This window comes from Varroa destructor, unplaced genomic scaffold, assembly GCF_002443255.2.
Source record: "Varroa destructor unplaced genomic scaffold, Vdes_3.0 BEIS01000002.1, whole genome shotgun sequence".
In the NCBI taxonomy this organism is placed as follows: domain Eukaryota; kingdom Metazoa; phylum Arthropoda; class Arachnida; order Mesostigmata; family Varroidae; genus Varroa; species Varroa destructor.
In genome coordinates this window covers 54,541,556-54,550,410 of record NW_019211455.1, presented here as the reverse complement: position 1 = coordinate 54,550,410, position 8,855 = coordinate 54,541,556, and positions in this window count along the sequence as shown.

Below are 8,855 nucleotides of genomic sequence, written 5' to 3'. Positions count from 1 at the left end.
ATAGAAGCCATTAGTTGAAACAAATTAAGAGAGCAGTTAGGGTCGCTAACTTTCTGACCCATCAAACGGTGGCTCCACTTGGTCAACAGCGAATCAACTACTTTGGACGACTACAACTTTGCCTGGGGATTTTCGAAATTTTGTAACATCCTATAGCTTTCTCATAACACCTATAGGAACAGGTTGAAAGGGCAAAGCTGGAGGGGCCATCTAGTGCGTAGGTTGCAAATCAGGATGACTTGGAATCAACTGGCCGAATCCCTCTATCAAAGGTCACTGGTAATGTCCCGAATGTCTATCTATGCGTATAATCAAATAGACAAAAAGACTGTTCGATTAAATATCGACTGGATAAATAAATATTTCAGGTAGATATATAAAAACTTTTTATAGAGTTCTGCAAGTATCTAGATTTACCAACATTTTAGATAAATTCGCCTGTCAAACATAGCAACTCTCGTTCCCGGTATATGTGGGTCTACTGATTAGCAATAAAGAAACCGTTGATGATAAGACGAAAGCTGAGCATATTGAAACCCAAATGGAGACCGATTGGACGACAATTTCATTGAATAGAATGTCATGAGGTTTTGTTAGAAAAGTATAAAAAAAATGCATGCCATTTTCTGTGGAGGAGGAAAGAGCTTTTTTTTTTTTTAACCTGCTGGCAACGTATTTTTATTACTGTATATAATATAACAAAATAAGCAAAATACTAATCTAGCTTGTGGTAACTAGTTTATAAATGGCCTATAAGTATACAATATCTATTGCGTAGTTCGCTAAACCCTGTCCAATTTGACTACTACCGTGACTCGGACACGAAGCTCTAAATGCATTGCTTGGTTTCGTTACATGACAATGCTTTCCTTCTAGCCTATGGAAAGCATAAGAATTGCTACTGCCATAGCTGCCAGTATATAGTAATAACATCAATCATACCAGTGGTTTACGCTTTTCCGGTAACAATGTGCATGACATGCTGAGGCCTGTCAAGAGTTGAGTTCTTCATAGAGGGCTTCGAGTGTTTTTCCTCCATGCGTAATGAACTTCATTAGACGATTCAAGTCTGTGTGTTTACCTTCTGTCATTTTTTGGCGATATATGATGATAATAATAACAGTAGTAATAAAACGTCGTAGCTATGTTCGGATCCTCCCTAGCAAGACATACACAAACGAATGCTGAATAAAATTGTGTCATATATGAAAAAACACTTTTACAATGAAGACTAACAAAAGCGACAAGTTTTTACCTAGATGTACATGTAGGACGCTTTTTAAATCACCACAACTTTGAGCTCTTATTCGTTCCGATGACGGAAATCCGCGTGTGTCTTTGAGGCGTATTGTTACTGTGCTATAGATCGAAGCACATAAAACTCTAGCTATAAATAAATATGTTCTGCATATCAATTCGTGGAAGGGGACCACTCTTTGCCCTAATGCTGGGCTCCGAAAAATCGATGTTTGACCTTCGTTCGTTCTAAAGGACGGCTTCTTTGTCCAGCTAAAGTAAGGGCTATTACTAGCATTTAGTTAAAACGTACATAGAATGTAGGGACAAAACCAATGTATTTGTTTGCTAAGAAACAATCGAGCGTTAAGACAAATTAGAAATTACGCATCCACAAAGCTGAATGCGTGCGCACATAATGAACTCTATTTAGCAGAAACTGAACATATAATAAAGTGAAACGACGTAATATCCGAATATCCTTAAGGATAATTTGCGCAGCTAGTCTGTTTTAGGATAGCGTCTAGGTCGACTCAGGTCTAAGGACTTTACTTTGATCTAATAGCTAATAAGCAGAGTACCTTACGGCATGTTTAACATACTAGGAAGTGGTCTGTCAATTGCGCTTTCGTCTTCTCATCGATATGTCACGAACTTTGCTGTTTCAATAGACGGATGGATGGATGGATGGATGGATGGAGCTCCCTTACGCAGCTAGAGTCTCTAAGCCATAGAAGTATGAGCTTCGACCTGCACGGTGCAGTAAACTTTAGGTAGCAGCGAAGAATATTATACGTGATAAAATTTCCAATTAAATGCATGCGGGAATTGGTTGGGTTTTATGCCTAACTGAGGCAAATCGAGCTATTCTTTGAGTAGAAATATATGCTAGATATTCTAATTAAGGAATATGTTTCTAGCCCGTGCTCGAGCCAAACTTCTATGCTGCACTCCTAACTAACGATAGCTCGAATCAGGTGTCACAATGGTTTTTTCAATGTTTATAGGTCGTGTTAAACGGTACAACATTCGGTAATGTTAAATTCGCACATAGTCAGACAGTATGTGAGACTATTGCGGAAAAGAAGTTGTGGGCCCCTTTCTGTTTATAGGAATAGACACAAATGATCATATAAGGAACTAGTCAGAATTGTGACTGCGGCCAAAATCGTCCAAACATTGTCTCTTGGTAACAGCTCACTGCATGTAAAACAACGAGCCTACAAGGACAGCTATTCAATCTAATGTCCAGTTGTCAAATAATAGCGGAAAAGTCCGCCTTTTTCTCTAAGCTTATAATAAACGCTATTCGTTGATAGTATAAGCTAGCGGAGAGCATGCTGGGTCAAGACAGCACGCAAGCCAATTCACTGATACAAGGATTACGAAAGTCTAACAAACCTGCAGTACTTGTTCATGCTAGGCTTCTCAAGATGGAAACCCTTTTAGGGCCAATATTTCTAATTGTATTTTATTTTACTATCATTTCAAATTTATAAGCTTGATAAGAATTTAGAAAATTGAAAAAAAGAATAGGCAAGATGATAGCCGATGTCAAGCTGCCTATAGAAGAAATAGCCTCCTAAATAAATCTTTCGTCAGGAAGGGAAGAATTGGCTATTACAGATTTACTGTGTAGCCAAGCATAATTGAAAGTTTAAAACTAAATACAGCAGCGGAATGCTTAAAGCACAAAAGATCCTCCAGTGCCCTGTGTTTGCCCACCTCTAAGTAACGTAAACGATGAATATTTACAAGTACATACATCTACGCGCAGAATTCAAACTGCCAATAGCTCATAAAATATTTTTGGCAGCCTCGAGATATAACTTTATTTACGAAGTGGTTAGACAGTGTACGGCCGACGTGTGTGTGTATCTACTTTTCAATTATTCCGTCGTAATTGTGTGTTAGCTTGTAAAGACACGCCCAAAAAGTCTGTTCGGGGCGTTAGGCAGCGACCGGTAGCATTAGGACACTGTATTTAAAATTGTGCCGTTGCTTTAGTTGTTTTTATCGCTTTACCTTTTCGTTACATACCCTTTGAGTTTCTTCGTTTGAACTCATTGGCGACGCGTCAAATCAATGGAGCAAACGCACGCTTCCTATTTTCTTTGATCGGCTAAGAAAAAGACACACGGACATTAACGCCGGGCCCATCGGGCTCGATAATTTCTAGGGAAGTGAACGCCAATAACACGACAAATGCTTCTTGCGTAACAACGTTATTCAGTTTCAGCTAAGAAAACTGTATTTAACGACCTAATAGGTATTTAGCACCTGCAACAGACGCTAACTCAGAAAACTCACCGTGAACAACGGTCGACCTACTGATACGGTTGATTTATGGAATGCTCTCCTAGAAAATAGGCGACTCTTTAGGACGTTTATACATATATATATATATATATATATATATATATATATATAGAAGATAGATATTTGTTATATAGAGTTTATTTATATAGAGAAACTTATTTATTTTGCTTTTTTCTCTTTTAATTGAAAGTTGGAAAATATCATCTTAAACTTACTGGAAAAGGAGGTGTTGATCCTAAATATATAATGAAAATAGAATTTCTTTATTATAAGTGACAACACTCCAAGTAGTTTAAAAGTAGAGTCAAGTTAGACCTCTGACTACTTCTTCTTCAAAATATTGCCGTATCGCTGAACATAGTCGCGAGCCGTGTCAAACTTCCCAAATTTCTCTTTGAACTTTTTTTGCACATTCAGCTGGAAACGGGTTCAAATAATCAAATTTAACACCTCTCTCAAAGTGTGCTTGTCTTCCTCGGCCATGCTATCCATCAATGATGCCAAGTGTATTTTCTCTATGCCAAAATTTGCGGTATAATGGATTAGGTCACTCTTTTCAAGCGTGCCTAATTAGCTCGCTTATTAGAGGTCCGTCTTTCGACGTCTCCGACGACAACAGCAGCAGCCGTAAGAGGATTAGGAGGGCCTTGCTTGACGTTGCCATGAAACCTCAGGTTGATAAGTTTTTCAAGCAGGGGTCTGGTTGCCTACCCAAATCAGCACAGGTACGATGAAGCCCAACGAAGATTGTTTCGCTGAAATCGAGGTCCGGATTAAGCGAAGCACCTGAAACGTACAAACGCTACACGGAGACGGTGAACTGAATACCCTCCAGGTATCTCGGCGGGGGTTGTAACGAATTCTAATTCAACCGCTCAAACTGCAGCCCGTGCCTATCCTTTTGCTGCTGTGTGACGCCATAGTGTCAACATAGATTTCTGTATCGCGGTCTTTATCGTTTTCAAGGTTTAATTTTTGACAGGACAAAAGGTGAACAAGTGCTAAGTAGTCTATAAGTAATGTAGGATTTTTTAATCGTGACGAGTGGGTCGATGAGGCTAACTGTGATCTTATATCAGCAATTCGACTCCTTTTCCTATAACTATTTAATTGCTAGAATTTTTATTTTTATACTTATCTGTAAACTGAAGGAGAATACATGTTCCTCACACAAAAAAAATACAGGTTCATTAACCTGCGATAGAATTTTAAGCAAGGGATAGCCTGTCTCGCTTGAGGATAAAATCTTTAAGGTTAGTTAAATGTGTTTGTATATGTGAAAATGTGTTAAGCGCTATAGTCTTTAAGTATTTCCCTTGAATTTCACATGTGTATCTTCTAAATGGGCACTATACACAATATTCAGCATTGTTTCGGTTAACGTTTAACGAAATTTTCAATACGGAACTATTTTTCTCACCTTGATGGCAGAACGTTAAACACAACGTTAAGCTACTAAAGTTATTTAACCAAAGCAACAACTTGTTTCTCTTTTATTCGAAGTTGATGTTTTTAATACGGAAAACAATATGCATACTATTATTTACAGCAAAAAGAACATTGATTCAAGGTAGCAAACTATGCTTTGGAAGAATGGATTACATTGTAACTATTTGAGACTTGGTCGTTTTAGAACTTCAAATGTATCTAGTAATGGGGCTATGCAAAACTCGTTGGTCCTGCGCAACACTGCACCCGCAAAGAAATATGGGCCGCGTCAAAACCCGGCGCGACTCTCTAGTATGGCTTGTATCGCTCTGTTTCAAGAAACGTGTATGGATAACTTCCTTTCATCATACTTGTTTGTCTGCTCTTAATCTATGGCACGTGCTAAATGAATGTCGCGGTTAACTGGCCGTATTCAAATAGATGTGGGATTGGAAGTGGCATGATGCCCCTTGCATTAAACAATCAGTTAGTTTTCTCGTACGTTTTCGTATCATTGTATCGGTTGATACCTAAATGCTAGCTAAGGCATCGAAACATTAACGCCGTATAAAATGTTTAAATATTGTCTAATATTAACTTTTAAATAGGGTTCGTGCGGTTCATTATTACTACCAAAATAGCAAGTCTCATTGGACATCAATATAGTATCGCATTGCGTGGCTCCTATCTACTGTTTAGCTAAAACCTATGACCTTTATTAACCGTAGATGAGTAGACTAACTCATATTTATTTATTACAGTACAATGCTGTAGTAAAAAAATAACTTGCTATTAGATACCCCCGCTTGTAATTAGCCTCGCCTCCCCTCCCCTCACCCTATGTGATCGATTTATTTATTTTTTTCTTATATCGTTGTTCTATATGTAAACAATAATACGTTCATTCGGCGATTTTTTTTCTGCTCGCTAGTCGGTTATTAATCCTATACGTCGGCCCCTAAGCACAGAACGACTGTAACTATTTGCAAGAGCGACAACAAGCGGCAAGCACACAGTGACGACATGTGTCTAGTTATCAGGATAACAAGTGCGAAAAAGACCAGGGTGTTCTTTTCGAATCTTTTTCGCTTCTTAGGAGTATCGTAACCCTAAACAACGACGTCCAATGAGTATAGTCATCATTTAACCTAATTTACCTCGAGGTAAAAATAAGTGTTGATTGCCTCAATCAGCTTCATGCGACGCTCGACATTGTCAACTTTATGACTGTCTAACAGTCGCCATAGAATACTGGTTGGCAAAACCAGGTTGGAGGTATAGAAAAATCTTTTTTCATTATTGCGTCCAGTTAGCATTCTCAGTCTTATTCTCTGTAGCAATGTGGCCTATTTGCAACAGCGAAGAAATCCAAAGGCGCATTGGCATTTACAGTGGCTAAGCAGTTATCTCCAGGACGTAAAGACAATACGGATCACCGCTCAACATATGGTTCCCCATGAAACGGAATGAAAAAACCTCTAGGGGCATCAATTGTCAAGTGTGTTTCAGTTGTGGGATCACTGAGTACAGCCAGCATCAATGTAGAACCATTTGGTAGAGCCCCACGAACACTTACTGGGCAAAGATCTCGTCCCGCGAACCATCTAGGACCAGATAACCGAGCTTTTTCTTTCATCGAAACCCCTGAGAGTGTTTTTCTCTATGTTAAGATGTCCCACATGTCTTGCAACCTTTCCTCTGCTATATCTTTACCTCACTTTTCCATTACGACCTATTGTCTCAAAAAAAAAAAATATTCTTTGTGCCTTTTACTACACCTCCACAAATTGGCTGCTACCTCCCATTCCACAAATACAGCCGAAAGCATGATTCTGTTCCGCACCAAGCATCGCGATGGGTTATACCACAAGAAGACAGTGTGGGTCCATTTTTATCACAGGCGAACATCTGAAAAAGGCTTACGGCGCTAGTAAGAACCTCAACCGATCGGAGAGCCATTGCAGGCCTCTTGAGACCGCGTGTGACATATTTCACTGTCCTATAAACGTCAGCATACGCCCTATTCTAACTTGTATTCCCTCACCTAAACTTCAAAGCGTTGCTTCATTTCTATAGCTTGCCAAGTCGGCCATCATCAATTCCGTACCTTGCAGGTTTCGCAGAATGCCCTGAATAAAAGTTTACTCTCTGGCCCCACTAAGTAAATACTGCACAAAGACACACACACATGAAACCTGTTTACTCACCACAAACGCACTACAGGAGCAGGCATGCTCTGTATCAAATACGATCTCAGCCGTATGCAAATATACGTACGTTTTCGAGATAAGAGCTTCTCTTAATTTTTCTTGTTGGCGACAGGTGGAAAACGATAAGAAGGTCCGCTTATTCGCTAGATCTGTCACTTTTCAGTCAGAGAGTCTCTGTCACTATTCAGCACAGACTGCCAGTAGCGGCACTGTAAATGAAGACAACGCTTCGTTGCATTTCAGGCGACTGATGGCTTGCCGATTAGCACGGTCTGTCGGATATAATAATGATACTAAATTAAACTGAAAAAATAATTCGTGTTTGCTATTGCTGTGAGAAAGGCTTGCTTGAGTTGTATTCCCTTTATTTGAACATATATTATTATACTTTGTTAGAACTGAAATTACCGGCAATGCGGTTGGCCACCTGCAGAATCAATCATGGGTGACAATGTGGGAGGTGCTGGTAAAGAGAGTAAATAAAGATGTTTCTTTATCTAAACGTATGATGGAAACCATGAGACAGTTAAGTCGTTTCTCAAATAACGAACATTTCATATTGAAGCCTGAATTGCCTGTTTGCCTTCATGACAGGCGTTCAATGCCTGCTAAGGAGCATTCCCTAGCCGATTTGGCGGAATAATTGTATTGAAATATTTTTTTAGTAGTGAGCTATTTTAAAAAAAAATGAGATAATTTTCAATAGTTTTGTACGCGGGACGTTGGCCATATCTAAAAACTACTGACACAACTGGGAAATTTCCGGCGATTCGTAAGCTGGCGAGCTCTTTAAAGTGCTCGCGGATATGTCGATTTAAATAATATTGTGTAATAGAGAAATGGGAAAGGTTTTCATACGGCTTAGTAAGTTTGTATTATAAGCAAAGGTTGTATTTTGAATTTGCGCATCGTTCGAAACACGCAAAGATCACCGTCTCGCTAGCTAGTTTAGCTGTTGACATCACTTTACCCCATGAGGCTTTACGAGGCCAATCCCGCATATAACATCACATTAGGAAGTAACTGCTATGCTTCCATTGCGGTTCGTTGTTAGTTAAAGCTAATTTTTCTCCGTTCTGAAGGTATGCAAGCTTGCCAGGGAGACATTTTTAAATAGTTATGAAGTATGGCTTCTCATAATTCACATGGGAAAAACGGGTAACTATATATAGTATTTTACCCAAGGTAGTAAACAAACTGATAATTAATCTCTGAACGGTAAATCGCTGTTACGAAGCACCAAACACCATGGGGCCCCAACGGTGCTTCATAATGGCATACATAAATAAAATACTAGAGCCACAAAAAAATTTTGAATTCTTCACATCGAGAAACGATATTTTTGACGCGATAATTTTAAACCACTTGTGATGGATATAGAGATTAGAAGGGTCTTACAATGACAAATTGCATTGATACTACCATTGGCACACCGTCGTTAACAAACTATGATTGTCTACGAGAAAGTGTTTTTATATACCAATATTCGTTTCACAGAAATACATTACTACCTCCATTGAGTTGTTTTCATGTTAATTTTACATTGTTGAAGATTAGTTAGATGTGTCCATCCAAGCCAGCTATTCGTCCACATTATTGAAGAGCAATAATTAGTATCTTTATTATTATAGGATAGAATAACACCTACCAGAAATTTGTATT